The sequence below is a fragment of the Erinaceus europaeus genome, chromosome 4, assembly GCF_950295315.1.
Source record: "Erinaceus europaeus chromosome 4, mEriEur2.1, whole genome shotgun sequence".
Lineage (NCBI taxonomy): Eukaryota > Metazoa > Chordata > Mammalia > Eulipotyphla > Erinaceidae > Erinaceus > Erinaceus europaeus.
In genome coordinates, this window is record NC_080165.1 from 51,632,019 (window position 1) to 51,650,401 (window position 18,383).

The window sequence follows — 18,383 nt, forward strand, 5'->3', positions numbered from 1 at the left end:
GGAAGACTTCACTAGTGTACCCTGGTACCCTACCTCTCTAGAGACCTGACCCACTAGGGAAAGATAGAAACAGGCTGGGAGTATGGATTGATCTGTCAATGCCCATGTTCAGTGGAGAGGCAATTACAGAAGCCAGACCTTCTACCTTCTGCATCCCATTCTCCCAGAAGGATAAAGAATAGGAAAGCTTCCAATGGAGTGTTGGATATGATACTCTGGTGGTGGGAATTGTATGGAATTGTATCCCCCTTATCCTACGGCCTTGTTGATCACTATTAAATCAATAAAAGAAATATGTTTGAGAATAGGAGCTCCTCAGATAAGTACACGAATCTTTCCCTTCTCCTCCCTCCCAACACCCTTCTGTTTTCATCCTACCAGTAAGTTTTTTTCACTAGACAACACTCCCTCCTTCATATCACAGTCTTCTCTATGGGAGATGCACTTGGTTTTTCAGCTCAGTGAACTTTCTCTGTTTCAGGCAGGGAGATTTAATTGTAGGGCCTTACATTTTCACAGGAAATGTTTAGACTAGGAAGGATCAACCATGTTAGAAAAATGTGGTTTTCTCAAAAAGGAGTGGCATAAGTCCCCTGCCTTTTATTGTCAGGGAACTCAGAAATTAAGTATTTTGCCACAATTGAAATAATTCGTATTTGCCTGTTTTTTTTTTAAAAGTGCTACTTCACACAAAATCCATTAGTTTGTCTAGGTGGCTGTATGGCAAAATAAATCTGCAGTTGCCTGTGCGGTTCAAATTCATTCACTGTTTTATTGCAGCAAAGTTGGCTCCTAAATATTGTTGCAATAACATTTAATTATTTTGAAACTTGCCATGATTACTCTGGCTGTTCTCTTTTGCTCTCCTTTATCATTAATGACACAGTTATGCTGTTTGATTCAATTCAGTCAGAAACGATGATGATGATGATGATGATGACCATGATGACGATGATGCCAATTACAAAGATGATGATGATGATGATGATGATGACCGAGCTTGACCAAAGGCTAAGGGAGTCACTAGTCTAATAAATCCTAGAAACATGCGGTGGCCTGTTTACTAGGAATACACTAATACCAAAGTAAGAGGAAAAATGTGTTATTTGTATTTATACAGCAGGCTTTTACTTCCTATCCTGTTGCATCAACCAATATTCAACCAATAAATCTCACTTTCTTGTGCATGTCACTAACTTTATGTTTCAATGAGAGAGCAGAATCTCTCAACTCAGTCTTCTACCATCCTTCAACATTTCATTGTTGCTTCAGAACAAAGCTTATATTGTTTTCCTCCTTTACAAAAGTCAATGTAACTGCCTTTTTTCCTTTGTTAAAAACCGGATGTGCTTATTGGCAGCCTGAAGTACATAATGCATTCATGTATACATTGATTTCCAACATGAACAATTTTACTTGACAAGTTTTGAAGAAAGCAAACTGTTCCATGAGGGAAGATTAGTGATTTCCTTGTCAATGGGACAATGATGTAAATGGTTTATAATAAGGACATGTTCATAAAACTTCTGCATTCTTGAAAAAAGCCAGGTGGTAGAAGAGTTCATGCTATTTGATTCCACTTGTACAGAGTTCAGAACAAGAGAAAAATAATTCCAGGTATTAGAAATTGGGATAGTGGTTATTCCTCAGGGGTTGGGCTAAGAGAGAGCAAAGAGGGATTTCTGAATGTAAGTTGTATCTTGTTTCTTGGTCTGAGTAATAGTCACATGGCTATGATGATAGTTTGTAAATGTGTTGAGCTGTACAACCAGGTATGTACACTGTCTGGTTTTATGTCACACTTCAACAAGAGGTTGGCATAGACATTGAATTTCACTAAAAATATTCTTAGAATGTTCTTCATGCAGGCCATCAGAATAATATTTGAAGGTCTGAATCTAATAGAAAGGCCTACATTTACAGCATAGTGTGTTAGTGCCATTTTTTTTCTTTACTGTATCATGACAAATACCAAAATGTGACCTGTCACAGTTCCTTTTCTGAGAACATAAGCTGATTGCTTACTTTTCTGGTACATAGACATGAATCAAATGTGATGAATTTTCTAAAATGTACCCCATGGCTCAGATATCTCCAGGAATAAACACCAGGGCATCTGCCCACCAAGAAAACCATTTTTAAAGAACACTTCCCACCACTCCCAACCCAACTGCTACCCAGAGATTGAGCTGAAAGGAAAAAAAAAAAAAACCCATGTGTGTTGCAAAACCTGAGAGCAGGAAGTCGGAAAGCAGAGAAATGATATTTACTCAGAGGCAGATTCACATCCTACTTAACTCCACGGGAATTCTCAACAGTTGGTCTTGACAACTCCAGCAGTTCTGAGGCTCATTAACCTATTTGCAGGTGCTCTGCTTTCTGAGCTGCCTGTGTTCAGAGGGGGAAAGAAAAAGCATACTCAAAATTCTGTGATGCAGCCTGCTGCCTTAGTTCAGAGGCAATTGTGATGTGTTTGAGGACTCGTAGATAAGAAATGAAAGCTTTGGGTGAATGTGAAATGGTAAGTTTTAAACTAATCCAATCACACATTTAATGTGAAGTCCACTGTGTTTGGAGACATAACAGTAAGTAAATAGCTACTTATCTGGAATGATTTGACAAATGTTCAACTGCTAGGAAACTTGTCTGTGCTACCCGTTCCCCACCATATATCTAAATCATTTAGAATAGACAAAAGAGAACCAGGACACTTCATTTTGTCTGTACTTTATTTCTTAGAACATATGTCTGTATTTTTCTGCTGAACTGCAAAGCAATTTAAATTGTTCTGCCCAATCAGGAGGATGGCAACTCTTGTTCAGGGTATTCTATTATGGCCTACTTTTGAGAATCACATTCTTTTTAAAATGCAAAGACTGCAAAATATTTTGCTGGGTATACTCTTTTTTTTGAAACATTTTAGGATTTACATTTTTCCTGTATACCTGTCCTCTTTAAAATAAGACCTCAATTCGTCCTTCATAGTGAGGCCGTGCCACATATTAACATTGTTATTTCAATGCTTTTCCATGTATTCACCAAAATATATCCTTTGAACTGGAGTCAAGAACAGTCAGACACAGAATAACTTCTGTATTTCCCAAAGAGGGTTTGGAAGTAGTCTCTGGGATATTAACTGGCATTCTTCTCCAGTTTCCAAAAAAGTGATTTCTGAGAATTGCTTAACAAATAACCTGTCCCTCGGGGATATGTATGAGCTCAATGTTTTTGATAACATAGTCTAAATCCTGCCATCAAATACATGGGAAGAGGCTCATTACCTAGCGTAGATGATCAGGCCACATTTTTATAGCTGTAGAAGTGTGTGATGAACCATATTCTATTTTCTAGAGCAAAATATGGACACAGTCTATTATTTAGCAAGGTAAGGATTGGGGCATAGCAATACTGCCACACTCAAAGAGTCTACCTTATTGTATACAGACTATACAGAACTAACTCATGCTTGTTTTCTGCACATTAGAAGAAATGATCTACACATCCTAAGTGTCCACAGAGTTACAGGGATAGCGACAGTGACAGATATAATGCTTCACTTTGTGGAGTCTTGACATTTTTCTGAAAGTACCCCGTGAAGACTCCTTTTGGTTGTAATAGAAACACTGAAAAGCAAAAGCTAATTCTTTGCTTCTCTGCCTTCATGTTGTCTCTTTGTGCTACTTTATTTATGTGGCACTGACTCATCTTGTACAAATAGCTGCTTTTTTTTTTTTTTTTTTGCCTCCAGGGTTATTGCTGGGGCTTGGTGCCTGCACTACAAATCCATTGCTCCTAGAGGCTTTTTCTTCTTTTTTTTCCCCCATTTTTTTTTATCCTTGTTGTTGTAGTTATTGTTATTTTGTTGTTGGATAAGACAGAGAGAAATTGAGAGGGGAGGAGAGACAGAGAGGATGAGAGAAAGATAGACAACTGGAAACCTGCTTCACCACTTGTGGTGGGGAGCCAGAGACTTGAACAGGGATCCTTACTCTGGTCCTTGTGCTTTGCACCAAGTGCGCTTAACCAGCTTAGCTACCACCCAACTCCACAAATAGTTTTTTAAAATATTTTATTGGCTAGTTAACAGTTTACAGTAGAATTATTGACACATGGGTGTAATTTATCATCTTCCCATAATAAGTGTCTGCAAAGCACTCTCACCTTCAATTTAGGTCTTTTTCCATCATCATGCACCAGGTCCCCAGGATTTCCTGTTCCCTAACCTCCTTCTCCACGTCCTTTGATTGGAGCAATACACCAAAACCCACAACAAGTATTACTTGTTGTTCTCCTTGTCCATGCTTTTTAAGTTTCCACTTGTGGATGATATAATCTGGTATTAATCTATCTCTCATTGGTGTATCTAACTTAACATGATTCCTTCAAACTCTGTCCAACACAAAACAAAGAAGACGACTTCTTTATTTTTTCACAGATGAGTAGTGTTACATTGTGTATATATATATACCACTACTTTCTTAGCCACTTATCTGTTGTTGGATGCTTGTGTTGCTCCCAAGTTGGGCTATTGAAAATTATGCTTCCATAAAAATAGGTGTGTAAAGATCTCTTTGTAAGGGTGTGCTTCTTTCCTTTGGATATGTCCCCACAAGAAGAATTGCACAATAAACTGAAAACTTCTGCATGATAAAAAAAGCATCACCCATAGATTTTAATGTATCTAATAGGACTGATTAAAGCAAAGGAGAAATAAGTACTTTTATCTCACTGAGAGAGGTAAATTTTGTTCTAGGAGGCAATCTGAAAAAGATTTAATAAGTTTTGCATCTTAAGGGGGGTATAATTTGACTTCAATATTGCAGGTAAAGCTTCTATTAAAAGTGAAGATCATAATCTGTACTGAGAGGAAAATACATCCATATACCTGTTTATGTCTGTAACTATATCTATTTGTATCTATTCTCACCTGAAAGACAAAAAAAGTTGAATGGGGAGTTGGGCTGTAGCACAGCGGGTTAAGCGCAGGTGGCGCAAAGCACAAGGACCGGCATAAGGATCCAGGTTCGAACCCCGGCTCCCCACCTGCAGGGGAGTCGCTTCACAGGCGGTGAAGCAGGTCTGCAGGTGTCTATCTTTCTCTCCTCCTCTCTGTCTTCCCCTCCTCTCTCCATTTCTCTTTGTCCTATCCAACAACGACAACAACAATAACAACTATAACAATAAAACAACAAGGGCAACAAAAGGGAATAAATAAATAAAAAAAAGAAGAAAAAAAAAGTTGAATGACCAACCATGATACCACTTCCCCAGATTATAATTAGAATCCATCTGCATATCAGATTTTAGGCTCAGGCAAAAATAAATAAATAAATAAATAAATACTAGTATAGCCACAGGCCCTTTGTAATATAACTAAAACACGCCTACTAGCTATCTACAAAATGGAGGCCCCCCCCCAACTCTTCATCTGCACTATTCCAGCCTTTAGGTCCATGATTAGTCAACAATTTGTTTGGCTTTGTATGTTAACTCTATTTTCAACCACCAGGTTCCAGATGCTAGCATGATGCCAACCAACCAGACTTCCCTGGACAGACAGCCCCACCTGGAGCTCTGATTCCCCAGAGTCCTTCCCCACTAGGGAAAATGAAAGACAGGCTGGGAGTATGGATCCACCTGTCAATGCCCATGTTCAGTGGGGAAGCAATTACAGAAGCCAGACCTTCCACCTTCTGCATCCCATAATGACCTTGGGTCCATACTTCCAGAAGGTTAAAGAATAGGAAAGCTATCAGGGGAGGGAATGGGATACAGAGTCCTGGTGGTAAGTTGTGTGAAGTTGTGCCCTCTTATCCTATTGTTTAGTCAGTTTCCTTTTTATAAATAAAAAATTAAATAATAAAAAAAGTTGAATGAAATTTTCAAAATGCTTAAATATATAAAAATTTTCAGTCAAAAGTATTATGTCTTATCTCCTTCCCCAGGTCAACAAGGAATATAAAAGAAGATCATCTGGGACCACAACAAGACAGGACTAGACAACTTCAGGAACCCACCAAATCACCAGTGAGTGCAAATACATGTGTCTTGTGGACAGAGCGGAGCCTAGGGAGACTGTGTTGCTATTAATCTATTGCTGTAGCTCTTTCAGTAGATGTTTGATGTATTTAGATGGCTTCTTATTGTATGCATAGATGTTAAGAATTGTTAAGTCCTCTTGATTGACTGATCCTCTGAGCATTAAGTAGTGTCCATCCTTTTAAAATTTTATTTATTTTAAAGTCTATCATGTAAGCTATGAGAATAGCTGTTCCTGTCCTTTTTTTTATGGGCCATTGGCTTGTATGATAGTTTTCCATCCTTTCACTTTGAATATCTGTTTGTCTTGTTGAGTCAGGTGGGTTTCCTGTAGACAGCATATTGTTGCATTGTGTTTTCTGATCTATCTTCCCACTCTGTGCCTTTTAAGAGGTGAATTCAGGCCATTGACATTTATTGATATCAAAGATTGGAGATATTTTAATGCCATTCTTGTAGAGTTTTAGAGTGTTCTGATATGTGGCCTATTTATGGTGGTCTGACTGTTTATAGGAGACCTTTCAGAACTTCTTTCAGGGCAGGCTTGGTGATAGTTGATTCTTTCAACTGCTGCTTGTCTGAGAAGGTTTTGATGCCTCCATCTAGTCTGAACGACAGTCCAGCAGGATACAGTAGTTTTGGTTGAAAGCCTTTCTCATTGAGCACTGGATGGATATCTTGCCATTTTCTTCTGGCTTGTAGTGTTTGTGTGGAGAAGTCTGCTGCTAATCTTACGGGTTTTCCTCTGTAGGTGACTCTTTGTTTTTCTCTTGCAGCCTTCAGGATCCTTTCTTTATCCTTATTCTTTTCCATTCTAAATATGATGTGTCTTGGTGTCTTTAAGTCTGGGTTAATTATGTTTGGGACCCACTGGGCTTCTTGATCCTTTATATCTTTGATGTTGTCTAGATTAGAGAAGTTCCCAGCTATTATGTCCTGAAGAATGCGTTTTTCCCCTTCCTTTCTTCCTCTGTTAAGTCAATAATGTGTATATTATTTCTTTTGAAGTCATCCCATAGGTCTTTGTTATTATTTTCAGTATCTCTTAATCTCTTTTTGAGCTCTCTTCTTTTTTAGTTGTCTCTAATTCATCCTTGATCTTGCTAATTCTGTATTCAGCCTCATTTATTTTATTCTCTCTCCCCTCTACTACTTTTTGGAGTTCATCTGTTTTGTTAACCTGTTCTGATACTGTTTTAGCTTGTTCAGCTAGCTGTGTTCTTAGCTCAGCTATTTCAGCTCTCAGCTCTCTAATAACCTTGAGATAATTAGTGTTTTGTTTCTGCATTTCTGATGACAATTCTTTCACACTCTTTACTCACTCCTGTAATTATTTCCTTAACTAATGTTTGGATGTTGACCTCATTATTTTGTGGTTCAACCTTTTGGGGGGCTTTTAGCTGGATACTTGTCCTGGTTCATTTCTCCAATATTTCTTCTTGTTGGTTTAACCATTCTATATAGTATGTTATGAGGTCCCTCTCTCAGTACTTTTCAAATTACTGATCATTCTTGCCTGGATTGACTTGTGTCTAAATAAGGTAATTAAAGGGTTCACAGCTGTGGTAACTGACAGTGTTTTCAATATTGTTTTAATTCCTGATTTGGTGCACAGTGGTTTAAAAGCCTGTTTTGTTCTTTTTCTTCCCTATAGCTATGGGAGTCTGAGGGCTTTTAAACTATAAGTAGGCTTCTTAGCTTAATCCCTCACTCCTGACCGAGAGATAAAGCAGGGTGGAGCAGAGATAATACAGTGGTTATGCAAAGAGACTCTCACACCTCAGAATGCAAAGCTCCAAGCTCAATTCAGCTTCTCTGCCAAGCTGAGCAGCACTGCTGGGCTCTGTGAGTTTCTAAGAAAGTCCCGTTTATAGTTCGTAGGTTCTGATGCAACTATTCACTATGTTCTGATCAGGAGGACAACATGGAAAGGCTCCCACCACACAGCCTCACCGATAGGCCACCAAGGTGTAGATCTTCTCTTAGTTTCCTGGTTAGTTCTTTGTGCTCTATTGTCAGCACAGGGCCTATTCCCTTGCTGCTTCAGATTCTGAGGGCAGTAGCAATGGAGACTCACAGTTGCATTTGGTGAGTCTTAGGGGAGTCCTCTCCTCCCTTCAGCCATCTTTTTGTTGGTAAAACAGACTGGAGTTGGTGCATCAACTGGTAAACAGCTGGACTGTTAGCAGCCAATTAATCTTTCCCTAAGCTCCTCTCTGTCCATGAGCCACGTGCATTTGTAATCACAGGTGATTTGGTGAGTTACTGAAGTCATTCTAGTTTTGTCTTGTTGGGGTTCCAGATGATCTCTTTTGGTATTCATAGTTGACCTGGGAGAGGAGAGGAGAGACACACAACTGTTGCTGTTCTGTAGCCCTGCCTCTGGAAGTTTCTCGGTTTTTTTTTTTTAATATTTATTTATTCCCTTTTGTTGCCCTTTTTTTAATTTATAAAAAGGAAACATTGACAAAACCATAGGATAAGAGAAGTACAACTCCACACTGTTCCCACCACCAGAACTAAGTATTCCATCCCCTCCCTTAATAGTTTTCCTATTCTTTAACCCTCTGGGAATATGGAACCAAGGTCATTGTGGGAAGCAGAAGGTGGAAGGTCTTGCTTCTGTAATTGCTTCTTCGCTGAACATGGGCATTTGTGTTGTTCTTCCTTTACACATAGAGTATTCCAAGCAGAGTCAAGGCAGTGGCACATCTGGTTAAGCACATATGTTACCACACTCAAGGATCGAGGTTCGAGCTCCTGTTTCTGATGGGAGGAACACTACATAAATGGTGAAACTGGTACTGGTACTGCAGGTCTCTCTCTCTCTCTCTATCTCCCTTACCCTCTCTAACTCCCCTATCCCTCCCAATTTGTCTTTGATCTATCTTAAAAGAAAAAAAAAAAGAGTACTCCAAGCCAATGGAAAACTTACAAAGGTCAGCTCTACTTTATTCATATAAAATAAAATAGACTTTTAGTTAAAAACATAACAAAAGACAAAGGTACACAGTATATGATAGAAAAATCAATAAAATTGGAGCACTTGACATTTTATGTTTACCCAATATAGCTCTGAAATACATAAAACACATGTTAACTGACCTACCAGAAAACAGTGTCAGGAAAACACTGACAACACAATATTAGATATTAAAGCCCCACTTATAGCAATGGACAGATCATTCAGATAGGAAATCACCAAGGAAACAAAGGTTTTAAATGAAAAATTATATGATATGGACTTATCAGATATTTACAAAGCATTCCATCTCAAAGTGCCAAAATACACATGCTTTTCTATTTATTTATTTATTTATTTATTTATTTATTTATTTATTTATATTTTTTAGCCTCCTGTGTTATTGCTGGGGCTCAGTGCCTACACCATGAATCCACTGCTCCTGGAGGTTACTTTTTTTCCCTTTTGCTGCCCTTGTTGTTTTATCATTGTTGTGGTTATTATAATTATTGTTATTGATGTCGTTGTTGGTTAGGACAGAGAGAAATGGAGAGAGGAGAGGAAGACAGAGAGGGGGAAAGAAAGATAGACACCTGTAGACCTGTTTCACTGCTTGTGAAGCAACTCCACTGCAGGTGGGGAGCTGGGGACTAGAATCGGGGATCCTTAACACCGGTCTTTGCGCTTCATGCTCCATGACATGTGCATTTAACCTGCTGTGCTATCGCCCAACCCCCGAAAATATGTATTCTTTTTAAGTGTTTATGTACACTCTCTAAGACAGGCCATATTATGTTAGGGTATACAATAAGCATCAGTAAGTGTATGAGTTTCAAAGAAAATTGAATTCCTATCCTTCTATACTCTTCCATAAAATGAAAAAGGGAGAGCTGGGTGTTGGTATACCCTACTGAGCACACATGTTGCAATGGGCAAGGACCCTTCAGAGAATGGGACACTCCTTAACCATTGTTGATTCACATTGAGGACAAGGTCTTGTAGAGGTCCACATGAGGGTCCACTATGCTGTTCCTGATGGAGATGACCAGTGACAGTGGAGAGAGGGATCTGTTAGAGGTCTGGGCCCATCATGTCTGTGTGGGAATCCCAGGATTCCCTGACTAGACTCCTGGATGATGGGCTGACCTGGAAGTGACCAAAAGATACATCATTAAAGTGTGCCAGTCTCTTGTCTTTATCCAAGGTCAACCCCCCACACCAAGATAAGCCAGATCTGAGCAATGCTCAGTTAAAAAAAAAATCTGGGAGCACAGCAGATTAAGTGCACTTGGCGCAAAGTGCAGGGGTCAGTGTAAGTATCCTGGTTCGAGCCACCAGCTCCCCACCTGCTGGGGAGCTGCTTCACAAATGGTAAAGCAGGTCTGCAGGTGTCTATCTTTCTCTCCCCCTCTCTGTCTTCCCCTCCTCTCTCCATTTCTCTCCATCTTATCCAACAATGACAACACCATTAACAAAAAACAAGAGCAACAAAAGGGAATAAATAAATAATAAAAAGAAACTCATACTCTATGAGGGGGTCAGGGGATGGTGGTGCACCTGGTAGAGCACACATGTTATAGTGCTCAAATACCAGAGCTCAAACTCTACATACTCACTGGTGGGGGTGGGAAGTTTCACAAGCAGAGAAGCAGCACTGCAGTTCTTTCTCTTTCCCTCTTTTCCATTTTTTTTTGTAGGTCTTTCTACTTGCTTGCTGCACTTATCTGCCAACTATCATGCACTTACTTTAATGTATATATTTTACTCTAACTTACGGATACATATACTCTATCTCATGGGCCCTGGCATAGTTTTTTTTTCTAAATTTTTTATTTAAGAAAGGATTAATGAACAAAAACATAAGGTAGGAGGGGTACAACTCCACACAATTCCCACCACCCAATCTCCATAACCCATCCCCTCCCATGATAGCTTTCCCATTCTCTAGCCCTCTGGGAGCATGGACCCAGGGTCGTTGAGGGTTGCAGAAGGTAGAAGGTCTGGCTTCTTTAATTGCTTCCCCGCTGAACATGGGCGTTGACTGGTCGGTCCATACTCCCAGTCTGCCTCTCTCTTTCCCTAGTAAGGTGTGTCTCTGTGGAAGCTGAGCTCCAGGACATATTGGTGGGGTCTTCAATCCAGGGAAGCCTAGCCAGCATCCTGGTGGCATCTGGAACCTGGTGATTGAAAAGAGAGTTAACATATGAAGCCAAACAATTTGTTGAGCAATCATGGATCCCAAGCTTGGAATAGTGGAGAGGAAGTATTAGGGAGGTACTCACTGCAAACTCTAGTGTACTACTGCTTTCAGGTATATATTTTGCAGTAGTTTATGGGTACGTGTGCACATAAGCTCTCTCTCACAGAAACTGGTGTATATCTAGGTTATGGGACTTTGTTAGAAAGTGAACTACCTGAGATGAAATTAGAGTGTACTATAAAAGGAAAGGTCTCACCGGAGTAATGAAGCTGAAGGGTTGTCATTCCACACGTGAAGTCTCTGGACAGTCTGAGGTGAAGCATGTTGAGGTGGCAATCATTGCGTTGGTTAGGTTGTGATCGGCGGATGCAATATTATTTGGTTTGGATTGGGAGATGCATACGGGAAAGTGGGCCCTATCCAAGGGTTCCAGGACTGGGGGAAGTAGGGGCTCTATAGTGGAGATGTGAGGTTCCTGCTGTCTTAGGGTTCAAAAAGACAGTGGATAGTTAATGTTATCATCACATTATTTGTTAATTGGATTAATTTTGAAAAGTCCTTTTGTTATGGTTTGCTGTACAGTATCCAGTATCTTGTATATAGCTTTGCTATTGGATGCTAGGCTTTTGAGAGAGTCCGCATATCAAATATACAGCCTATATATTAAAAGAATCCTGGCATAGTTCTTAATGCAGTCTTTCAGCTCTTTAAGGGATATGTTGGTATCTCAGTGTACTGGCCAAATTAGATCATAGCACTTTCTTGTTGAATGTGCTCGAAGCTGTCTGCATCAAGCACTGATTGATATATGAGAGCCATACAATTGAGGATATAGGGCCATATGGTTGGACAAAATGATGGTTTGGTAGAGGGTGATATGTACTGACACCTCTCTTGGGTAAATGTGGAAATGCACTGTCCTGACAACAACTCTGTAAATCAACATTCCCTCAATAAAGTGAAATTGAAGTTGGGTAAATAATAGATGAGAGAGAATGAGAGTCTATAAACTGAAGAACAAGTACCTTTTTTGTTCTATTATTGTTTATTTATTAATTCATGACATAAAAAACAAAGAGAAATTGAGAGAGAAGAGGGAGATAGAGAGGGAGAAAAAAAGAGACAATGCAATGCTGTTTCACCACTTGTGAAGCTTATCCTCAGTGAGACAAGGGGCTTGAACTTGGGTCTTTGTGCACTGTAACATGTGCACTCAACTGTGTGTGCCACCACCTGGCCCACAGATCAAGAATCTTAAAATGATGGCATGTATTATAATATTATTTGACCTGTGTTAACATTGGTGATTAGGCAGAGAAAAACTATAGCGATGACTTTTTAATTCCACAATTTGCTGAATCAGGCTAGATGCAACTTTATTTTTCCTGCTTCTCTACTTCAACTTTGGGTCAGATTTTCTTATCATTTTCAAGAATTGGCTTTGTGCTGTAGTGGTTAGGCTGCAAATATTGCAAGGGAATGCTTAAACACAAACAAAATGTCTCACCGATTAAATGTCAGAGTATGGTTTGTTTCCTGAAACTCAGAGAGGAGCCAGAGGCCTGGGCTCCATGCCCAGCTCTTCCACTGACATTCTAGGTGACCTTGCAGGGTGTGTGTGTGTGTGTGTGTGTGTGTGTGTGTGTGTGTGTGTGTAAGGGGTGATTTAACTGTTTCTGCCCTAGGTTTTTGACATTTGACATGGGAAACATTCCCCTCCTTTTCTGTAGACTTTGCATGAGTTATACATAGATTTGTCTAGTGTCCTTCTCCCTTTTCTCTATCTAAATATGCATAAAACTGCATGAAGTCTTTTGTGGAAAAAAAGTGCTGACAAGGTTTGCTGGATATTAATGTTATTAAAGACAGACAACATCATCATCCTGAAGGAAATAAGTGAATATAGACAATTCTTTTTCTTGTGCTTATCATGTTTGTTTGTTTTCCTGTAAAATAAGATAAGCACACCTATCTCACCATTTCTCCACCTGCTGTTTTACCTTCTATGGTAAAAATATAAACTAGAGTCAGACTGTCTGCACAGTCTTATTTTGGCAAGTGGTTTAATTTTTGCATCTCAATTTTTATTTAGTAAAACTGACCCTTTTCATGAACTTACTATAAAGGATCAAAAATCAGTTCATGTGTTTATAGCAATATCTGGCACTTAGTTTTGGTTACGTGCTAGTCTTCATTGTTGTCATTCTTATATTTAATTCTAGAATGGAACACACACTGCAAATTTTAGAAAGAAAAAGAACTGATTGTCTAGGCCTGGGGAAATAGCATAGATTAGGCAAAAGATTCTCATGCCTGAAGCTCCAAGATCACAGGTTCAATCTCACATATTACCATAAACCAGAACTAAACAGAGCTCTGATCTATTTCTCTCTCATTAAAACAAGTTAAAACCCTAAAAAAAAGACCATTTAAGTGGAAGGTGTAGTATGAAAAAGTAAATATTTGGGTCAAGGAGGTGATTCAGTGGTAGTGGTAGAACGTCTGTACCTTTCACAAAGGAATGCCTAGATTTGATCCTCAACATCACATAAAAATGTCTGATGACTTAACTGACATGACAGATAGGACTTAAGAAACAAAGAAAATGAAGAGTGAAACTTTAATTAGATATGATGAATTGCAGCAGATCTAAGGCCTCTAAAAAAGATAAATGGGATGGGGTTATAGGAGGGCTGGGGACCCAGTGCACCCTGGTAGCAGAAGATGCCAGTTGGTGGTGGATGTTGTGTGCAGACAGATACCTATTACACAGAAATAAGAAACTGTACAAGTGTGACAAGAGATAGCTTGTAAATCATTATTTGACCCCAATGAAGTCATTGAATAAAAAATGGCAGAGTAATGCTCTGATGTCTCTCAATAATGGAAGAAAACTTGAAACAAACAACAACAAAAAAAGTGTTGCTTCAAATGAAAAGCAGTTAGGAAAAGGTAATAGATCTCGCCAACTCAATAGAGCAAAAATCAATCCACGGCTAGGTACCCTCCAGGAATCACATGGGCAACATTTAACATCCCTTATATTAGCTCATGCTGAAATTAAAACCTGTGTTTTATGCAGAAATCAGGAAACTCAGCCTGGACCAGGAGATTTAATTTAGATGGGGGTTTAAAGAATAGGAAAGCTATCAGGGGAGGAGATGGGATATGGAGTTGTGGTGGTGGGAATTGTGTGAAGTTGTGCCCCTCTTATCCTATGGTTTTGTCAGTGTTTCCTTTTTATAAATAAATACAAAAGAAAGGAAGACAGAAAGAGAGAAAGGCAGAAAGAGAGAAAGAAAGAAAGGGCAAAAGAAAGAAAGAAAGAGCAATATCGGGAGTTGGGCGGTAGCACAGCGGATTAAGTGCAGGTGGTGGCGCTAAGTGCAAGGACTGGAGTGAGGATCCCAGTTCTAGCCCCCAGTTCCCCACCTGCAGGAGGATTGCTTCACAGGTGGTGAAGCAGGTCTGCAGGTGTCTATATTTCTCTCTCCCTGTCTTCCCCTCCTCTCTCCATTTCTCTCTGTCCTATCCAACAACAAGGGCATCAATCACAACAATAATAACTACAACAATGAAACAAGGGCAACAAAAGGGGATAAATAAATAAATACTTAAAAAATTAGATGAGGGCATATAGCCTAACCAGGCAGATCTTCGAATCAGTGCACCAGACCTACCACCATCAGATACTATGTACCTGTGTTCAGCCAATGACCAAAAGTGCATTGTGCTCCATTTAGATCTGCAGCGATTGCAGAGATTCTCCTCCTCAATTCCTTTTGGGTTTTTGTGTTGTGACTATAAACCAGTCTATCATATGATGTAGCACTCAGGCAGATTCAGTACTTAGATCTGTGACAGCTCAACCCCTAGCCCCAAAGATACCTTTTAGTATAGTGTGCTATTTCTACTACCCTATATACTGCAATCGTCTTAATTTTTTTTTTTTATTTTATTAAGAAGGAGAGGGAGAAGAAGAAGGGGAGGGGTGGGGGAAGAGAGTGTCCAGAGCCCTGTTCAGCTCTAATTTATGGTAGTACTGGGATTGTACCTGAAAGCTGAGATTTTCAGACATGAAAGTCTTTGCCAGCTATTATGCTATCTCCCCCAAAGCTATGCAAGTTTCTTAACAATTCATTTGTGTTTGGATAGCTGGGTTGCTTCCAAGCTTTGGGATATTATATATTGGCACACAAGCTTTTCATTCTTTGGCTTATTATATAGAATATCAACAATTAAAATATTTATAATAATAGCATTACTAGTGTCTTTGTTGAAACAAACACAATAAAAAATAGGTATATGGAGTATATATGATAGTTCATGGATTACATTTACTTTTATTGCTCATCCAAACATTGCAAACTATCATTAAGACACCAAGACACTTACCACAATATTATTTCCATGTTCCTTGATATTTGTTTTGACATTCTAGAAGATAATGTTCAATCATTTAAAAACATATCTTTGTGAATCTTTATTTGCCATTGTGAACCTGTATTTGTTAAGGCAGAAGCTAGTATATTAATTCTCATTACCTGTGCTTGAGGCATTGTTCTATAAAGAATTTCCAATGATTCTGAGTTAGAGAAAAATCTAATTGTTGCCCTTGGGAAAGTTAACTGTGTTGGTCCTTGCAAGTTTCAAGCTACATGATTTGTTAACTAGTCAATACATCTTGTTTGTATGTGTGTGCATTTTCTGTTTAGAGTCAATCTATGTAATATATACTGTTGATTCATTAACACTGAACTCAAGGTTAACAACATTATAACTCATTTCTAAAAGAAGCTTATCTAACACATATTCAAGGCACAACTAAGACTTCTGTTTGAGAACTATAGACAGCTCTTCAGCACTATGCTAGGGGCCATTATAAATAATGAGATCACTAACAAAAAGGAAAAAAAAATAGTGGAAATGACACTCTTGTATCATATGAAAATTGAAACAAGAAAGTTGAGCATCATATGATCTTGTTCAACCTCAAGTGGGAATATGCATGTCAGGTGACTCAAAACTTTTGTCTCTTGTTGCATCAACAAAAGCAGAGACAACACTGATTTGGGGTGTGAATACATTTTTGACAGTGGGAAAACTAGCAAATACAGAACCTGTCAATAATGAAGTTTGAAGAAAGACATTTTATACAATAGGTTGCTAGCTTTATCAAATTATATATCCATCCCAATTTGTACTCATAGATACCACAAAATGTGAGGAATGGGAGGAGTAGAACTGGATTACAAAACATTCATAGTTGAGGGATTTTTTTTCACTTTATCATCAGGGTTTCACTGGGGCTTTATACCCGAATAATTTCATCACCCCTGATGGGCTGTTCTTGCTGTTGTTTTCAGATAGAGGGTGGATGAGAAAGGGGGTGGGGAGACACTGCAATACTGTTTCACTGCTGATAAAGCTTCCACTTTCTTGGTGTTCCCATGTGGTGACTGGGGTCTTACACCTGGGTCCTCATGCATGGCAGTGTGTACATTCTATCAGGTGAGCCATTTCTTGCCTCTCCTTTTTTGAAGAGGTTTGGTGATGTAGAGTTTGCGGGTAAGTGAGGAGAAGGGCACATCCTGGAAGGATGTTGGCAAATCTTTTTATGTTGAACATGATAACAAATTGCTAAATATTAGAATTTGACAACTGGAATACATTTGTTGTTGAAGCCACATATTTTGGGATGTTTGACAAGTTTAGATAAATATCATGAGAAATAATTCATTTGAGAATAGAGTTTTAAAATAAGAGATTAATTCTTTTTTAAAAAATATTTATTTATTCCCTTTTGTTACCCTTGTAGTTATTTATTGTTGTAGTTACTATTGTTGTTGATGTCATTGTTGTTGGATAGGACAGAGAGAAATAGAGAGAGGAGAGGAAGATAGAGAGGAGGAGAGAAAGATAGACACCTGCAGACCTGCTTTACCGCTTGTGAAGCAACTCCCCTGCAGGTGGGGAGCCAGAGGCTCAAATCGGGATCCTTATGTCAGTCCTTGCACTTTGCGGCACATGCACTTAACCTGCTGCACTATCACTAGACTCCCAAGAGATTAATTCTTAATGAAAATCTGCTGTAGCCAACGCTGTAGCAGATATATATTTAAAAGGATAAAAACAATTCATGTTGCTGTTATTTTAATACCATCATAAATTTCAATATTAAATGGGTCTGTCTCTTGACACCAGTAAGTTAAAAGTGTTTTACGTTGAAAGTGAGAATCATATAGTTGTTGCATTTCAGACAATTTTTTTTTTTTACTTTTATTTATAAAAAGGAAACACTGACAAAACCATAGGATAAGAGGGGTACAATTCCACACAATTCCTACCACTAGAACTCCATATCCCATCCCCTCCCCTGTTAGCTTTCCTATTCTTTAACCCTCTGGGTGTATGGACCCAAGGTCATTGTGGGATGCAGAAGGTGGAAGGTCTGGCATCTGTAATTGCTTCCCCACTCAACATGGCAGTTGACAGGTCTATCCATACTCCCAGCCTGCCTCTCTCTTGTTGCTATGCTTCACATTGGTTTGGTCTCACTGCCCCGCTGGGAGATTGTAGTTTAGCCCCTGCTAGTTTCTAGCTTCCCCTTCTCCCTGCCCCCTACCCTACGTACTTCCTGAGTTCCTGATGCTGCCGCCGGAGGAGAAAGATGCAGGACAGATCTGTGTGGTGATTAGTTTTAGGTTAGTTTTTGAATAGTTGCTTGTGAATAAAGAAATACAGCTTCTCTGCCTAGCTGTGTGTCCTCAAGTCTCTGTCTACCGCCATGAAGCTAGCCCGGCATACTGGCGCCCCGAACTCAAACGACATATGGCGCCCACGTGGACCTGACCTGCGCATCCCCTCAGATAAGTGAAGACTATTTGGCTATCTACTATGGACTGCTTTTCTGCTTGTGAAGAGGTTTCCAAAGGCCTCTGCCCTTTCTTCATGAGACTGTTTCTGTGTTTCTGGAACATTTCTCTCTGGTTTCTGCCTGCCGCCTGCCCACATGAATCAGCTTGCCGACGCATAGTGTGGGGCTTTGGGCACGGACTCCCTCCACGCTGCTCGGCAGCCGGGAGCAGGGCAGCAGACATGGCGGGCAGGGCTGCAGCCTATCCTGGTCGCCACCCTGGGGAACCTCAGCCTGTGCCTTCTGCACAGCTGGCCCACCCACCC